General features: G+C 38.4%; 1 protein-coding gene across 7 annotated transcripts in view; it reads right to left on the bottom strand.

The window, feature by feature from the left end:
• NCOA1 (nuclear receptor coactivator 1) overlaps nucleotides 1–19,755 on the bottom strand; it is a 293,327-nt gene that overhangs the window by 116,946 nt on the left and 156,626 nt on the right. For 4 of the 7 annotated variants that reach the window (XM_058287710.2, XM_058287708.2, XM_071211903.1 and 1 more), the window contains exon 3: nucleotides 8,521–8,679. The exons of the other annotated variants lie outside the window; for them this stretch is intronic. The gene's annotated coding sequence lies outside the window, so the exon portion shown is untranslated. The remainder of the gene's footprint in view (nucleotides 1–8,520; nucleotides 8,680–19,755) is intronic. 7 annotated transcript variants of the gene reach the window in all.

Genomic DNA, 19,755 nt, shown 5'->3' with positions numbered 1-19,755 from the left:
ACCTCAAACTCAACATGTATAAGACATAATAGACTTTTAAGTTCCAGATTTCTATTAATGATAAACAAAATAAGCTGCATTATAGATCAATACCATCATAAAAATCCCTTGTTGTGGGGGACCTATGATAAAGAAAAATAGAGATGTATTTAGTCCTCTCAAAATTTATAAGTCCAAGGTGAGTAATGGATATGAAATGGGGGAGAAGGTGTCAAAGTAGACAATAAACTGTGTACTCTCTAGCCCAAAAGAGCAAGAACAAACCTGCAGCCTGACGAAATCAGGTTTATTGGCCCATGGCAATGAGGAAGCTGTGCCTAAGAGGAACTGTGGGACAACTCACCAAACAAAGAAAAAGAGAATTATTGAAGGAGTCTGAGGTGGATAGAGTTTAGATAAAATTTTTAAATAAAATAATGCCTTGATAGGCTCGAAACAAAACAGGGCTATGTGTAAAGGTTTTGACATCCAGCCTGGAGTGTTTCCTTGCAAACAAAAAGTTAAGACAGATTTGCAATGTTGGGCCCAGAAACCCCTTCTCTGAAGCTCTGCATTTGAATTACAAATTGAGGCTGCATTTCTGTCAAAAAGTAACTTAGATCTCCAGACCAAAGCGGGATGCTTAGGAAGCAGACATGGCTCAACTGACAGAGATCCACCTACTATAAAGGAGGGTCGAGGGTTCGATACCCAGGGCCTCCTGACCCATGTGGTGAGCAGGCCCACATGCAGAGCTGCCACATGCAAGGAGTGCCGTGCCATGCAGGGGCACCCCTGCATGGGGGTGCCCCACGTGCAAGGAGTGCACCCTGGAAGGAGAGCTGCTCTGTATGAAAAAAGCGCAGCCTGCCCAGGAGTGGCACCACACACATGGAGAGCTGACACAGCAAGATGATGAAGCAAAATAAGACACAATTTCCTAGTGCCACTGAGGGTGCAAGTGGACACAGAAGAACACACAGCACAGACAACAGTGGGGGGGCAGAGTGAGAAATAAAATAAATCTTAAAAAAAAAAAGGGGGGGGGGATGTTTAATTCTTACTGGTACAATTTCAAATGCCAAACTTTTTGATATCCACAATTTTAGAGAATAGAGTTTCACAGTAAGAAACCAGTAGTTAATCACAGAAGAACAGATATAGTATGTCCTCGGGAGACATACTGTTTCATGCTCAATTTGCAGGTATGTTTAATTGTCACGGCTATTCCAGCTTGTTAGATAGTTAGGCAGATTTTTATTTCTTGTAGCAGTTTGATATTATTGATGAATTTCAAAAAGAAATATTGGATTATGTTTGTAAACTGATCTTTTCCTCTGGGCATATTAGATTATATTGGATTCATAGGTTTACTTGATTAAGTAATTATGTAAACCTTTTGTGCCAGTAGGGTGTTGAGTCCCCACCCTTTGGTGGGTGGGGACTCACAGATAAAAGGCAAGGCAAAGGACAGAGTTGGAGGGTTTTTGATGTTAGAGTTTGATGCTGAAGCCTTAGCCTGAACCCTGGCAGTTCTCGGCAGCCATCTTGCTCCAACACATGGAAACAGACTTTGGTAAGGGAAGTACCTTATTCTTTATGGCCTGGTATCTGTAAGCTCCTACCCCAAATAAATACAGTTTATAAAACCAACCAATTTCTGGTATTTTGCATCAGTACCCTTTTGGATGACTAATATACTTCCTTAGTTTGAGCTAATTTTTACTGTCCCAGTGCCATCCTCAATTATAAGTAGTATGCACAGGACTACTAGTTATCCTACGATTTCAATGACCACTTCTAAGTTAACCTATGCCTAAAAATTTTATATGGTAAAATATCACACAGGTGCGCGCGCGCACACATATGCTATTGCAATAACGGTAGTCATGTGTTGGTACCACGATGAATGACAAAAAGAAACATATAGTCTACATAATATTAAAAAATCTTAAAGAACTTTTCAATATGTAGGAATGCTCTAGCCTCTAGCATAATTAATGGCAAATACAAACCATAATTTAAAGCCTTAGGTAATAGCTTCCTAACCAAGTAAATATTTCATATTTGCTCCCCTAAAAAATGTGAAATCACTACCTTCAGTGATGGCCTTTGGCCTTTATTTTCCTTATGAATGATTAACAAATATTAAACAGTGAGGTTTTTATCCTTGTTTTAAGGCAAAAAGGTTATGTGATATTAGCATTATGAGTAGTTGAAAGAATCTTTGTCAAATCTATTTAGACTAATCATATAAACAGTGATTTCCAAGAAATGCTCAGTAATATGTAATTCTCTGCCTAGGCTAATTCAAAAGTACGTACACTAGAAGGGGATATGGAATTATAGAAAATGTTACTTGAAAAATTAATAAAGTTGAAAGGCTGAATGAAAGCAGCCATTTCCTAGGTGACTGAAAAACATGATAAATATTAAATGTTTTTGACTGCCATTTAAAGTGTTATAAATAAAGGGGACTCTATAGAACCTACCTTTCATACTATTCCCTCTATCTTGGCATGCCAACGTTAAAGATTCCAAAGATAATAAATCAAACACTGAACACTTATTTTGATGAGGGCACAAAGGAGATGATAATATTCTCCATACCCTCAAACAACGTATAGACTAGGTAAGGAAAACAGGACACACAAAAATATAGTGATAGATAATAGGCAATTAACCGTAAGGGCAAAATGAGTGTTGAGGGTAAGTGCTACAGGTTTCAGGTGTGTGTGTGTGTGTGAGAGAGAGAGAGAGAGAGAGGGAGAGAGGGAGAGAGGGAGTGAGGGAGAGAGGGAGAGAGGGAGAGAGGGAGACAGCTAGAGCATGAGCTCTCTCAACTGTGGGAGTTAAGGAAGAGGTGACTCCAACAGTCAAATTAAACTTTCAAGCAATCCAGCTAAAAACACAGTTCACAACAGAAGTAAATTCTTCTCAGGGTCTAGATCATTTTATCTTCAGAAGTGTTCAGCTAGAAAAATCTATTGGTGAGCCGAAAAATAACGTAGTGAAGGGCTAGCAGGTGTCTTTGGGTGGAGGTGTGGTGGTGGCGGGAAGGGCAGCAGGGAGTGCTGTTAGGTGCTCTTCTGGCCTGGACCAGATTCGGCATGCAAGCTGCCCAAGCCTAACCCGTGCTACAGCCTGAGGGTTCTTAGCCCATTTGTCCACTTGGATCCCATGCTGTCTAACTAATGGCTAAACTAAACATATGCTGCTGCAGCCATATAGCCATAAGCAGCCTTTCGCAATGTCAGCTGCCAAATAATGTAGATGTCACCATTACAGTTGTATATGTATATATTTTTTAAAGATTTATTTATTTGCCCCCTTCCCCTCCTCCTTCCCTGTTGCTCTTGCTGTCTGTGTCCATTTGCTGTGTGATCTTCTGTACCTATTTCTCTTTTTATCTTCTCTTCTCATTTTTTCTCCCCTAGGATTCACTGGGATTCGATCCTGGGGGACCTATGATGTGGAGAGAGGTTCCCTGTCAAGTGTACCGTCTCAGTTCCTGGTCTCTGCTGCACTTCACTGGGACTCTCCTTTGTTGCATCATCATCTTGCTGTGTGACTCACTTGTGCAGGCACTGGCTTACTGCGCAGGCACTGGCTCGCCATGCAGGCACTCACGTGGGCACTGGCTCGCTGCGCAGGTACACCTTCTCTTCTTTTTCACCCGCAGGCCCCAGGGATTGGACGTGGGTCCTCCCATATGATAGGGAGAAGCCTTATCACTTGAGCCACATCTACTTCCCACAGCTGTATATTTTTAAAAGCATACATGTATACTTGAAAAAGTCATTCTTTCAAATCAGTTTAATTACATTATTATAAAGCTAGGTAAACTATTTTACAATGTCATTAAAAACCATCATTGAAGTTGAGAAGTGAAGTAAAACAACAAAACAATTTACCACACCCATGATGTTACGTTCTCAGTTCTTTAAATATTAATAAATAAAATATAGCTCCAATAACTCAAACCTTTCCTCTCAAACTTTTTAATAAGAGCTACAAACTCACAGAAAACCTGTACAGGAAGAACTTCACTGTCTGTCTCTTTCCACCAACTCCGCCCTCTTCCTCAGACTCTGGTACCATTGAGAAGTAGCGAGAGGCTGTAGTCGAAGAGAGTGAAGGGCAGCAGCAGAGAGACAATCCCCAAGGGATTGTCCAAAACCAAACAACCACATTTTACTACATGAAAGAACTCCAATATCTAAAAAAAGGAATTATGCCACAGATAGGAAGTTCTTCAACTTCCCTCAAACATTTTAGAAATCTATTTCAGAATATAGTATAGTTAGATGTATATATCCAAACTAAGAAAAGAAAAATAAATATATTGAAATTTGACTTTTAGTGTTTCAGGGAGCAGAAGTACCAAAGTAATAGAACTGTACAGGCCAAAACAATGGAACTGTATTTTGAGGGCATTTCAAAATGACCAAGACAGATAAACCTCCAGTTACTTTTAGAGTCACCTCACCAATTGGAGGGGAAGGATCATGAATGAAATCACAGTACAAACTGACATACAACCCTCAATGTAGAAAAGATATGCATTTTTAAAAGCTCAGCCTAACATATGAGTCATCTCATGTGGTTCAATTATATTTAGCAAAAACTTTATAGATATCCATTGAAAAATGAAAAGCATTTCAGGCAAGTAGCTAGTTAAACGGCATCAATATCTCCTCAATGCCAATACTAATGCACCCAGCTACACCCCTTCCAATGCAATGGCCCGCTAAAGAGTAACTTTAAATAAGTGAAAGTCAAATAACTTTTCAGTGTTCTTAACAAAATAATCACTACGAAAACAATACTTATAAATTTTAAGCTGCAGACTCGGACTTATAAAATTTCAACGTAAAAAGGACCCCAGCAATTACCACTGCTTCTCAAACTTTTCTGATTCCAAGTCACTTAGGTTAGGTGAACATGCCTATTCTGCCTGATTCCACTTTCTCTACATAAAGGCAGGAGTCATAAAGAATTTGAGAGAAACAAAATAATAAAAAGGTTTGCCAAAAAAAAGTAGGCCCATTAATATGTGCTTAATTAAAAGATATGTCAATATACTATTAGCAATATAACATATTGAGCATTTACTATATGCTTTATATATTCATTTCTTCCTCACAACTGCCCACAAGGTGTGTGTTGTTGTTATACCCATTTTACAAAGTTACTGGGTTCAAGAGTTTTATCTTACTAATAACTATGGTCTGATGAGGAAGAGGACGACAAAGATGACGACTAACTTACATAGGATTTACCGTGTTCAAGCACTGTGCTGAGCTCCTAACTTGCATTTACTCATGTACGCATATACCTCATTAACTCATTCGCTTATAAAATGTGAGGTAGGCAGTACTGGAATCTATGTGAGAAATAAGGAAACTGAGGCATGCAGGGGTTATGTAATCTGCCCAACATCATGCAACTAATGAATACAAAAGCAGAAATCAGTCTCATGTAATCTGGTTCCAGAGTCTGGCTATGCTGTAATTTATATAATTACCCAACAGCCATGTAACTAATAAGTAGAAATGCCGGCAATAGATTCCTAAATATGTGCTTTTGCCTCTACGCCAAAATGCTTCTCCTCTATATCCATTTAGAGTATGTCTAGAAAAGCTGATATTAAATTATACCAAATCTAAAAAACTGATGGTATTTACAAGATCCTCAATCATGAACAATCTTTTCAATCCTTAGTCCAAATGTCACATGAAAATAAAGTCAATCATTCACCTAATCCTTACTTATCTTCTATAGTATTAATAATATAAAAACCAATTATTTCCTGTAAGTTGTGCTTCACCTGGAATGACTAAAAATAAAAAGGTATCATTGGTCCATCAAAATCAAAAGCTCTGCCTTTGCATACCCCAGGTTTTGCCGAGAAATTTATAAATCTTGGACTCTCATATTTTTATACATATGCATATATTTATACATAAAACATATATACATACATGTAATATTCCTTTCAATAACACTCACATCATCTCTATGAATATATTATCTAGAATTTTGGGTTCCCACCAAGTTCTAACAGATTTTCCCTTGAAAACAATCTTTATAGGCTTTGTTCTTCCAGGTAAGGTTCTCAGTTACAAATATATCAATCTCCCAAAGACCCATACCATAGTTTCTTTAGAAAGGAAAACAGATGAAAACAATTAGATGAGTGCAAATAAGGGCTATTCTACAATACAACCGGCTATTTCTACAATCAGGACAGACAAAGAAAAATTGGTGGACTATTTCAGATTAAAGGAGACAAAAGAAATGTGACAATGTGTGATCCTGAACCAAAAAACTGACAAAATTTTAATATGGACTATGTAATTAGATAACAGTAATGAAAATATTAACATTACTGAATTTGATTATTACATCGTGGTTAAGAAGTAGATACATAGTGAATACTTAGGAATAAAGGATTATGATGGTGGTGACAGGAGGAGAAGCAGCAGTAGTGAATATAAACAGAGATAAATACCTAATTCTGACTTGCTGCAGACTCGGATTTATAAAATTTCCAAGTAAAATGGACCACGGTAATTACCAGTGCTTCTCAAACTTTTCTGACTCCAAGATCCTTAGGGTATGTGGGTTAGTGTGATAAACCGTTTGCAAATGGTGAGATTGGGTAATGGACATGCAGGTGCTCAGTCTACCAATCTTGCAGCTTTTCTGTAGGTTTGAAATTATATTTATTAAGTATTAAGGGGAAATCTAAAAGATGAAAACCATTGTAACAGGAAGGAAATGTGACTTACTAAGAGTCATTTAGTGAACAATGATTAAAGAAAAAAATAGATAAGCCAGTGTTCAATCACTAGATTATTCTATTTTCTCTCCCTTTATCTTTCATAAAGTCAAAGTACTAACACTTTCTTCCTGAAAACTCTTGAGAGGGCTTGCCCACTTAATTCAAACTTCTCTTAATTATAACATATCATACTCTAGAACACTTTTTATTTGTAATCAGAATGCTTATTTACTCATGTGTCCCTTTAATGAGAAATAACAGTCTGATTTCAAACAACAGAAATATACATTAACAAATACTATTGTCAGCAGTTAATAAAACCCTGAAACCTGAAGTTGTTTTTGTTCTAGAAACCAATGGGATTTTTAAAGAGATGGCTGACATGTGGTAGGACTAAAAGAGGATCTCAAATTATATCTCCAGTCCTTACTTTAAGCTCTCTCACACCTGAGTAACTTGCCTCCATCCTCCAAACTCATTGTTTATTCCACACATAGGCATTGCTTGTCAGCCAGCTAAATTTAACTGCCTTTAACCTCTTTGACTGTAAAATCCCACCTTCCAAGTTGAGGACTATCAATCTCCATGACGACCATCTTCTCCTTTAAAAGTGGGTGGCTGTGGGAAACGGACTTTGGCCCAATGGTTAGGGCGTCCGTCTACCACATGGGAGGTCCGCGGTTCAAGCCCCGGGCCTCCTTGACCCGTGTGGAGCTGGCCCATGAGCAGTGCTGATGCGCGCAAGGAGTGCCCTGCTACAAAGGGGTGTCCCCCGCGTAGGGGAGCCCCACGCGCAAGGAGTGCACCCATAAGGAGAGCCGCCCAGTGCGAAGGAGGGAGCAGCCTGCCGAGGAATGGCGCCACCCACACTTCCCCTGCCGCTGACGACAACAGAAGCGGACAAAGAAACAAGACGCAGCAAAAAGACACAGAAAAACAGACAACCGGGGGAGGGGAGGGGAATTAAATAAAAATAAATCTTTAAAAAAAAAAAAAAAGTGGGTGGCTGTATAGCTTAGTAAGAGGGATGGGGGGGTTTCTGAGGGGCTGGTATTGTTCTCCTTCACTACCTGGGTAATGTATACATAAATATGTTCAATACATGATATAGAGTTATACAGTTATGATCTGTGACTTTTATATCTGGATATTATAATTTGATTCAAAAGTCTATTTAAAAAATTTCCTCCTGGGAGTCTTCTGCTTACTGATTTTACCAATTTCTGATTACTCTCAAACTCCCTACCTACCACCTTGCTTGGTGCGTGTTGATTTTTCTATCTATAGGCTGCTATGACTATTGTCAGAGCACTATACTAGTTCTTGGTCCCTCAGTTCACAAACTTAGGAAACAGCAATGTAAAAATGTTCAAATGTACAAATTGGAGACTAGATATATACAGATTTAATGACTAGATATATGTTAGAAACATATGCACCAAATCTGAAGGCAGTTCAGTTTAGTTTCAGTGTGGTCATTTTCAATTCAATAAGGACTTGAGGGTCTCACTGTAAGGTATAATATTTGAAACCTATACTGATTTCAAGGTACATTAAAGCCATTCATAAAATGTACTACCCTGAAACTTTTCTAACCATTTCCACTTAGGAATGTCAGCATTTATTTTATAATAACCTTCAGGTTTCTCAGATCAAATACATATTTCCACAAAACAATGACAGTCAATAGGTAATCATTTTCCTCCTGTAATTTTATACACAAAGTTCTTTAAAAACAGAACTATAGTTCCTACCTGGGAGACTACTTTGTTCATAATGAGTCTTTAAAACAGATATGGTCAAATCTCATGCTCCAGAGGGTAGTTTCCAGGGGAATGGAGTAACGATGTTTTCCAGAGATGGCACTTGTCTCTCTTCACTCTCACTTCATTTAAGGCCAATTATGCAAATTACTAAAATAAATGAGAAGAAAAAAAAATAAAAGCAGAAGGGAGGTTAGGCTGTCATTTTATTCTCTAAGTAATGATAAAGGTCAGAAATGCTAAGGAAAGGAAGCATATGTGACTTATAAGACCAAATGTAAAAATATTTCCAAAAGATAATGGCTGGGGATTTGATTTTACAGCTGAAATCGTTTCTGGTGATTACATATTCCTGTTTGATACTGTGGCTTAAGAAATGCACCATTACATTCTGTCCTTACATTTCTCAAAGACCCATTAATGTCTTTTCACCTTTTTTTGGGTTGCATTTTTATGTTTATCCTTCTTCTACTTATAAACACTGACATTTCATGTTGTCAGTTTACATTAAATTTCTTCTTTGCTTTTAGGTAATATTCCTCACTATGTATTAAAGCTACTATGATATTTTACTTTTAAACTTTTAATGAAAAAGTTTACAAATTTTTATATTCCTGATACTTGTAAATGAACTGAAATGAGCTTGGGTCCCAATAAATATGGTGTATCTTGTATTGGACTAACTTGTTCACAAATAATTATGTTAACTCTGGACAAAATAGAAAAACAACTATTTGAAGATATTGTAAAGTGACCAAAAGGCAGGCAGAAAACGTAGGGGATTTGATCACTGAAAAAAGGAATTGTACTGGATGAGATCTTTACTTAATAAGACTTTCCTCTAAGGCACTCTTCTCAGCACTCTCCCTAAATTCTGGAAGGTTAGACCTAAAGGAGAAAACCAGTATTATTGGCTTAAGACATTAGAAAATAGTTGGCGGCTGAAATAAAGTTAGCTAATGGGAAGTGAAAATCATGGTAAGAAGGGAGGTGGTGGGGAGGAGCCCTCAAAACCGTATACAAATGTCCTGCAAAACACCTGGATGATTCCTGAACAGCTCATGCACAGGAAAACTCTTAAGTAGCCCAAGAGAAGGCAACAATTTTTTCTTACAGTTCTAAGACTGAAATAAACATTGCAGAGATTTTTAGCTTTTGCCCACCATAGAGAAGATACAATTTAATTTTGAATCTTGCCAAGCTTTCTAGAGAAACCACAGGATGGCCAAACCTCAGGAGTAAAGACTATATCCCAGGATAAAGGATCTCTTTAAGTTCTAGGGCAAAACTGAAATTAACCTGGCCTTAGTGTAAAAAACAAGCCCCCACAGCAAATTCAAGATAAGACAGTAACATTTTTACCTTATAATTTTGAAATAATTGTAGACCCACAACTTCACAATAAGTCACATAAGTTGTATATAGAAAGCCTATGTAACAATCACCCAGCTTCCGCCAACGGTGGCATCTTATAGCGAATTATCTACAGTGTACTGTCAATACCCACATTGAGTGGTACTCTAATGCCAATTCTGCCTCTACTCATTTTTCCTTAGTTTATAATTCTATGACATTTTAGTGAATGTATAATCTAACCACACCGTAATGGACAAAACTGTTCTGTTACCACAAAGAAAATCCTTTTTCTGCCCTTTTATATTCACACCTTCCCCCTTTCCCAAACTCCTGGAAGCGACTTATTTGTTCTTTACCTCTATAATTTTGTTGCTTTGAGAATGTTGTATAAATGGGATAATATAGGATGGACCCCTTTTGGATTGGCTTTTTTCAAATCAGCATAATACCCTTGAGATTCATCCAATACACTGCATGTATCAATATCTCATTCCTTTTTATTGCCGAAGGGTATTCCATTCTATAAGATGGAGGCACCCCAGTTTGTTTCACAATTTACCCATGAAGAACAGTTGGATGGTTTTTAGTTTTTGGCTATTGAAAATAAAGTTGCTATTAACATTTTTGGACTTTTTTTGTGTGAACATAAATTTTCATTTTTCCAGGATAAAATTGCCCAGGGTTGCCAATTTTTTGTCATATTAAGTCTATAATTTAACTCCCTACTATAGCAAAACCAACACTTTTCAGAGAATAACAACTTACAATATCATCCACAATATCCAGTATACAATAAAAAATTACTCAGCATGTAAAGGAGCTGGTAAATGAACTCAAAATCAAGACAGAAAGTGGCCAAAAGATAATTACTATAAGATAACCTAGATGTTGGAATTAATAGATAAGGACTTTAAAGCAGTTATTATAAATATGTTCAAGAACTTAAAGAAAAAGATATAATAAGTGAACAGATGATAACCACTGGCAGCAAAATGGAAACTCAAGAATCAGATAATTCAACATCAAATTTTAAACATTCACTGGTTGGGCTTAACAGTAGATTTGAGATGGCAGAAGAATATGTCAGTGAATTTTAAGTCAAAACAATAGAAATTACCCAACCTGAAGATGAGGGAGAAAAGACTTTTAAAAAATGAATAGAGCCTCAGTAACCACTGGCAACAGCAGCATTGAATTGGATTCCCAGAAGAAAAGGAGAAAGAGACTGGAGCAGAAAATGTATTTGAGGAATAAAATTGCTGAAAATTTCTAAAATTTGGCTAAACACATAAATTATTATCAGAAACAAGTACCTCAGTAAATCACACTCAGGATAAACACAGAGAAAACTGTACCTAGGCAAATCACAATTAAACTGATAAAAACCAGAAAATTTTAAAAATTGTATGAGAAAACTGGCATATTACATTATAGGAAAAGCACAAATGATACTTATTTCTCTTTAGAAGTAATGGAGGCAGGAAGACAATGGGATGATTTCTGAAAGGAAAAAACCACAAAAACCCACAATTTTACATCCAGCAAAAATAACCTTCAAAACTGAAGACAAAACCAAAATTACTTTAAGATGATCAAAAGCTGAGAAAATTTGTTCCCAGCTGTATATATAAGATATGTTAAAGTACTCTTTTTCAGGCTAAAGGAAAAGGACACCAAATGGAAACTCAGATAAACAAGAAGGAATGATAAGCACCAGAAAGCATGAATATGAGAGTAAATTATACGGTTTTTTAAAAATTTCTCTCCCCCCCCCCGCCCACTTCTCTGCTCTCTGTGTCCATTCGCTGTGTGTTCTTCTGTGACTGCTTCTATCCTTATCAGCGGCACCAGGAATCTGTGTTTCTTTTTGTTGCCTCATCTTACTGTGTCAGCTCTCCGTGTGTGCAGTGCCAATCTTGGGCAGGCTGCACTTTCTTTCACGCTGGGCAGCTCCCCTTACGGGGTGCACTCCTTACATGTGGGGCTCCCCTATGTGGGGGACACCCCTGCATGGTATGGCACTCCTTGCGTGCATCAGCACTGCACATGGGCCAGCTCCACACGGGTCAAGGAGGCCCAGGGTTTGAACCGCGACCTCTCATGTGGCAGGCGGACGCCCTATCCATTGAGTCGGCTTCCCACTGTATGCTTTTATTTTTTTAAAGATTTATTTATTCACTTATTTCTCTCCCCTTCCCCCACCCCAGTTGTCTGTTCTCTGTGTCCGTTCTCTGTGTGCTCTTCTGTGACTGCTTCTATCCTTATCAGCGGCACCAGGAATCTGCGTTTCTTTTTGTTGCGTCATCTTGTGTCAGCTCTCCGTGTGTGCGGTGCCATTCTTGGGCAGGCTGCACTTTCTTTTGTGCTGGGCAGCTCTTCTTATGGGGCACACTCCTTGCGCGTGGGGCTCCCCTGCGTTGGGGACACCCCTTCATGGCATGGCACTCCTTGCGTGCATCCGCACTGCGCATGGGCCAGCTCCACACGGGTCAAGGAGGCCTGGGGTTTGAACCTTGGACCTCCCATATGGTAAGTGGACGCCCTATCCATTGGGCCAAGTTCACTTCCCATGTATGTTTTTTATTATCTTAGTTTATTTGAAAAAAGTTACTGTTTATATAAAATATAATATTGTATTGTGGGGTTTATAACACATTTGAAAGTTAATTATATTAAGGGAAACAGATGTGGCTCAACCAATTAGGCTCCTTTCTACCATACAAGAGGTTCGATGCCCAAGGCTTCCTGGTGAGGGCAAACTGGCCCAAGCAGCAAGCTGGCCCATGAAGAATGCCGACCCACGCGGTAAGGCAGCACTGCACAGGAGTACTGCCCTGCATGGGAATGACACCCTGTGTGGGAAAGTTGCCCCGCACAGGAGTGCCGGCTGATGGGGAGAGCTGGTGCAGCAAGAAGACTCAACAAGAGGCACAAGGGAGAGAAAATAAGAAGACGTAGCAGGATGTAGCAGAAATGGGAGATGAGGTGGCACAAGAGAGTAATCACTTCTTTCCCACTCCAGAAGGTCTCAGGATCAGTTCCCGGAGCTGCCTAATGAGAATACAAGCAGACACAGATGAACACACAGTGAACGGACACAGAGAGCAGACAGTAGGAGAAATGGGGGGGAGAGGGGTTAGAAATAAATAAAAATAAATCTTTAAAAATAAATAAATAAATAGCACAAATGATGGGGAAGGTATAAAGAATTCAACTGTTTTAAGATTCTTATATTTTACATGAAATAGTAAAATTCTAACTCCAAGTAGACTAATAAGTAAGGGTGAATATTATAATCCCTAGAGAAGCCATTTAAAAAACAGAAAAAAAGTGGAGCTTGAAAGGCTACAAAAGAATTTAAAAATTCTAATAAGATATAGTTAAAAAGTCCATAGAGGGGTTTTTAGCATTATACTAAAAATATCTGTTTTCTCCAAAAGAAGGCAGAAAAGTAGGAAAAGAAGAATTAACACCAGACAGGACCAAGAACAAAGTGGTACCTTAAACCCAAACATGTAAGTAATTAAATTAAATGTAAATTGATGGGCATTGCCCAGCAAAGGACAGACCATTACACCAGGCTCTTTGATGGCTGTACTTATGAACCTTTTCTTGAGAAACTGAAACTTAGCCTAGTGTTATATATTGCTTAAGAGTTATCTCCTGAAAGCCTCCTTATTGCTCAAATATGGCCTCTCTCTAAGCCAAACTCAGCATATAAATGCACTACCTTTCCCCCAGCATGGGATATGACTTCTGGAGATGATCCTCCTTGCACTAAGAGATTATTACACAGTGCCAACTAGCGATGCGTTTGGAAAAAGGGGGAAATATTAAACACAAATGAGTTTTTATGGTTAAGAGATTTCAAAGTGAGTCAGAAGGTCATTCCAGAGTTTATACTTATGCACGTCTCAGCAGGATCTCATTGACTGCCACAGTAAAGAACAGGGCACTGAGGTCTTAAAAGACATCTAGACACTAGAGGCATGCAGGCAATCTCAGGAATTCAGCACCCTGTCAGTGGGTCCTACTCTGGAATATATGCTTCCCAATGTAACAGAGTTAGACTAGTTTATAATTTCCATACACATGGCCCTTCTACCCCCTTTTATTTGAACCTATAATTAAGCACTGTTCTCATTAAATATATATCCCAGAGATTTAACTTTTCAGTCTCTTCATATGTTGGTTGAGCCCTGAATCTCAGCAGAGTTGCAACACCTACTCTTCAGTTCATTCTTCTTGCCAGGACAAATGACAAAAGGATGATGATGGATGATGCTCATCCCAAAAATGAGTATCTACAACTGCGAGCAAGACAGCTCTATCCATCTGCCCCATGGGATCTAAGCCCTTCTCTCAATCAGAAAAAGATAGGCTTCACAATCCCCAAAATTCCCAAGATTGAGGAATAAACAAGCATAAGGGGGGAAGGCAACTATGGACTTAAGTAGACTTACTATTTTTCTAGCAATGAAAGAACTTGGTCACTGATATAAAGGTAGTGACCACCAGGGGTTCTGAGGGGAGAGGGAAGAATAGGTTTAACATAGGGACATTTTTGGGATATTGGAAATGTTCTGCATGACATTACAATGATGGATACAGGGCACTATACATTCTGTCCAAGACTGTAAAATTGTGTGGGGCAAAGTGTAAACTATAATGTAAACTAGAGTTCATGGTTAGTAGCAATGCTTCAATATGTGTTCATCAATTGTAACAAATGTACCATACTAATGAAAGATGTTGTTAATGGGGCAAAGTGTGGGAGGGGGAGGAAGGGGGGTAATGGGAATACCTTATATTTTTTATGTAACAGTTATATAACCTAACACTTCATGAAAAATAAAAAAAATTAACTAAAAAAATAAAAAATAATGTGCAAAAAATACACATTGACTAAACATTACAGTTAAAAGGAAAATATGGTTAGACTAGTTAAAAAAAGCAAACCCCAACTACATGCTGTCAAAAAGATATACAGTTTATAAAGATACAAGTAAGTTGAAAGGTTAAAAAAGGAAAAAGCTATATTGTGCAAACAGCAAACATAAGAAAGCAATATAAATATCTGAAAAAGTAAACTTCAGGACTAGGAGTGTAACCAAAGACAAAGGGGAAGCTTCATAATGAGAAGAAAGGCAATTCATCAGGAAAATATAAGAATACCAAATGTGTACACACATAATAACAGCTTCAAAATAAATAAAGCAAAAACTGACAGAACTAAAAGGAGAAGTAGACAAATGCATATAGTTGGAGATTTTAAAGCTCTTCTCTTAGTAATTGATGGACTAACTAGACAAAAAAATCAGTAAAGATATAGAAAATTTGTTTTTGTAATAGACTTTATATTTTTAGAGCCATTTTAGGTTTAATGGAAAACTGAGCAGAAAGTTGAGAGTGAGTTCCCATATACACTCTCTTTCCTACATACAATATGCTCCATTATTAACATCTTGCATTAGTGTGGTATAGTTGTTGCAATTGATGACCTAATATTAATAAAGTATTAACTAAAGGCCATCATTTATATTATGATTCATTATTTGTGTTGTGTATCTACCATTACAGAATCATGAAGAATAGTTTCACTGCCCTAAAAAATGCTGTGGGTTCATCTATTCATCTCTCCATATCCCCTCCCTGCCCGAGACCTTCAACTCCTGGCAATGACTGATCTTTTCATTGTCTCTATATTTTTTACCTTTTCCAAAATGTCATATAGTTGGCATAATATAGTACATAGATTTTTCAGGCTGGCTTCTTTCATTTAGCAATATATATTTAAGATTCCTTCATGTCTTTTCATAGTTTAATAGCTCATTTCTTTTTATTGCTCGTAATACTTCATTTTATGTATGTACAACAGTTTGTTTATCCATTTACCTTCTGAAGGAAATCTTAGTTGCTTCCAAGTTTGGCAATTAGGAATGAAGTTGCTACAAACATCCACATGCAGATTTTTGTGTAGACATAAGTTTTCAATTCATGTGGGTAAATACATAGGGGTGTACTTGCTGGATTGTATGGAAGCTTATGATTAGCTTGTAAGAAACTGTCAGACTTTCTTCCAAAGTGGCTGCACCATCTTGCAGTCCTAGCATAAACAGAACATTTTAACCAAATTGCTAACCAGCTTGTCTTCATTTATAGACAAAGAGTACTAGGCAACAACTGGGAAATACACATTCTTGTCAAATGTACGCAGAATATTTTTCAAAATATATCATATGGTAACCATTAAAGACACAATACATTTCTAAATATTGAAATTTCAAGAGTAGATTCTCTGACCACTATGGAATTAAATTAGAAATCAATAACAATAAGGTATCTAGGAAGGCCCCAAATAGTTGGAATTTAAACAGTACATTTTTTTAAAAATCAAGGGTCAAAGAAGAAAACACAAGGGAAAGAATATACATTATACTGAAATAAGGTAAAAATGCAACATGTCAAAATCTCTTCAATTCATCTAAAACTGCATCTATATTTAAATGCTTCTATTATAAATAAAAGTTTAAAATCAAATATGCAGGTTAATACAAACAGTATAATCAATGAAATAAAAAATGAACAATTTCATTGAAAAAATTAAAACCCAGAGTTGCTTTTATGAAAAGATTAAAAAAAAAACTGCTAAAACTTTAGGCAAGACTGATCAAAAAAAAAAAGAAGGAAACACAAATTACTAGTATCAGTAATGGAAGGATGGCTATCGTTACAGAGTCCAAACATTAAAAGGTTAATTAAAAATGTTCGGGAAGCTGATTTGGTCCAACAGATAGGGCATCCACCTACCACATGGGAGGTCCAAGGTTCAAACTGAGGGCCTCCTGACCCGTGTGATGAGCTGGCCCATGCACAGTGCTGATGCATGCAAGGAGTGCTGTGCCATGCAGGGGTCCCCTGCATAGGGGAGCCCCATATGCAAGGAGTGTGCCCCGTAAGGAGAGCCACCCAGCACAAGAAAAGCGCAGCCTGCCCAGGAATGGCGCCATGCACACGGAGAGCTGATGCAGCAAGATAGCGCAACAAAATGAGACAGATTCCACTTGCCGCTGACAAGAATCCAAGTGGACACAGAAGAACACACAGTGAATGGACACAGAGAGCAGACAACGGAGGGGAGAGGAAAGGGAGAGGAAAAAAACAAACAAACAAACAAAAAACTACAGTAAATAAAAAAAAGGAAGGGGGTGAGATCATGTTAAAAAAATAAATAAAAGTAAAAATAAAAATGTTCTGAACATTATGCAAATGAATACACTAATTTATATGAAATGAAAAATCCCTTGAAAAATATAAATTACTAAAACAGACACCAAAGAAATAGAATTATCTGCTAAAGAAATTAATTTGTTAAAAACAAAACAAAACAAAAAAAACTCCAGGCCCAGATGGCTTCACTGGTGCATTCTATCAAACATTCAGGGAAGTAAAAACAGCAATCTTACATACTTTCTGGAACACAGGAGAAGGATCCTTCTTTTAATGATTAATCTCACATTTCAACTTGGCTAGGTTATGGTGTCCGTCATTGGCACGATGGTTACTGTGCAAGTAGTTTGTAGATGGACCTATGCCGACAATCAGTTGACTGCATCCACAGATAACTATTTTTTTCCCAGCTTTTTTCTTTTAAATATACTTTTTAATTTTTTAAAAAGATACTTAGATTACATAAGTGTTACATAAAAAATATAGGGGATTCCCATATGCCCTGCTTTCTACTGCTCCCACATATTCCCACATTAACAACATCCTTCATTGCTGCTGCATCTATAATCAACAAGGAAGACTGCCCTCAGCAACGAGGGGAATCTCCTCATCTAATCAGTTGAAGGTTTTCAAAGTCAGAACTGAGGATTTCAGAATTCAGAAAGAAGAATATAGGAAGCGGACTTGGCCCAATGGATAGGGCGTCTGCCTACCACATAGGAGGTCCAAGCTTCAAACCCAGGGCCTCTTGACCTGTGAGCTGGCCCATGTGCAGTGCTGATGCGCGCAAGGAGTGCCCTGCCACGCAGGGGTGTCCCCGGCGTAGGGGAGCCCCATGTGCAAGGAGTGCGCCCCGTAAGAAGAGCCGCACAGTGCAAAAGAAAGTGCAGCCTGCCCAGGAATGGTGCTGCATACATGGAGAGCTGACACAACAAGATGATGCAATAAAAAGAAACACAGGTTCCCATGCCACTGATAAGGATAGAAGCAGTCACTGAAGAACACACAGTGACTGGACACAGAGAGCAGACAACCCGGGTAGGGAGAGGTATAAATAAAAAATAAAGAGAAAAAGAAAGAATATGTGCCTCTACTTCTGCCAGGCAGCTCCTCCTGGGGAATTCAACTGCCAATCTTATGGTGAGCTAAGCCCTGTAATCTCTTAATACATCTCCATTATCTCTATCTCTCTATCTCTATCTGCATCTCCATCTAGAGCCTGTCAGTTTTGTTTCCCTGAAGAGCCCTACTGAATACACTCCCAACTTGCTTTATCAGTCAAGCAGAACCCTAATATCAAAACATGGCAAAGACAATGCCAGAGAAGAAAACTGGCATAAGGAATACAGATGCAAAATAGCAAAATGAATCCAGAAACACTTAAGAAGACTAATACATCATAACCCAGTGGAATTTATCCAAGGAATGTAAGGTTGGTTTAAAATTCAAAAGTTAATTAATAAAATTCATCATATTAACAGAATAAAACAGAAAGACTGTATGAACAAACAAAAAAGCATGTGATGAAATTCACTACCCTTCACGATAATACTCTCAGCAAGCTAAGAATTCAAGGAAACTTCTTCAGTCTCATAAGGGGCATCATTGAAAAATCCTACAGCTAGCATTTTAAGACTTATTTTATTTATTTATGCCCCACTTGCCTCTTGCTTGCTGTCTGCTCTCTGTGTCCATGTGCTGCACATTCTGTGTCTGCTTGTCTCCCTTTGTTGTATTATCTTTTTTTTTTTAATTCCCCCCCCCCGCCCCGCCCCGCCCCGGTTGTCTGCTCTCTGTGTCCACTTGCTGTGTGTTAGTTCTTCTGTGTCCGCCTGCATCTTGTCAGTGGCACCAGGAATCTGTGTCTCTTTTTGTCGCATCATCTTGCTGCGTCAGCTCTCCGAGTGTATGGTGCCACTCCTGGGTGGGCTGCGCTTTTTTCATGCAGGGTGGCTCTCCTTGCACGTGGGACTCCCCTACGCGGGGGACACCACTGCGTGGCACGGCACTCCTTGTGCACAGCAGCACTGTATGTGGGCCAGCTCACCACATAGGTCAGGAGACCCTGGGTACTGAACCCTGGCCCTCCCATATGGTACACGGAGGCTCTATTAGTTGAGCTACATTCGCTTTCCTGTTGTGCCGTCTTGCTGCGCCAGCTCTCCACAGGCACAAGCCAACTTGCCTTCACAAGGAGGCCCAGGGCCTCTCAATGGTAGATGGGAACCCAGTTGGTTGAGTCACTTCTGCTTCCCCAGGTAGCATTTTATGTAATGGTGAAATATTGAAAACTTTCCTCCTAATAATAAGAAATAAGCAAGAATTTTGACTCTCATGACTTTTATTCATCATTGTGGTAGATGTACTGAAGTCTGATCAGTGCAACAACGCAAGAAAAAGAACGAAAAGCAAGTGTGGAAATGAAGAACACAAAAAAACATTTATTTTTTCCCCTACATATTTTTTAATTAGAGAAGTTGTTGAGTTTACAAAACAATCATGTGTAACATTTAGGATTCCCATACCGCACCCCACCACCACCAACTTGCAATGTTGTGGAATGTTTATTATAATTCATAAAAGAACATTCAAATAATACTACTAAGTCTCCATAGTTTACATGAGGTTCATTTTTCCCAT

Source organism: Dasypus novemcinctus, chromosome 25 (assembly GCF_030445035.2).
Source record: "Dasypus novemcinctus isolate mDasNov1 chromosome 25, mDasNov1.1.hap2, whole genome shotgun sequence".
Lineage (NCBI taxonomy): Eukaryota > Metazoa > Chordata > Mammalia > Cingulata > Dasypodidae > Dasypus > Dasypus novemcinctus.
The sequence above is the reverse complement of the archived record's forward strand: the minus strand, read 5'-3'. Positions and strand labels throughout refer to the sequence as shown.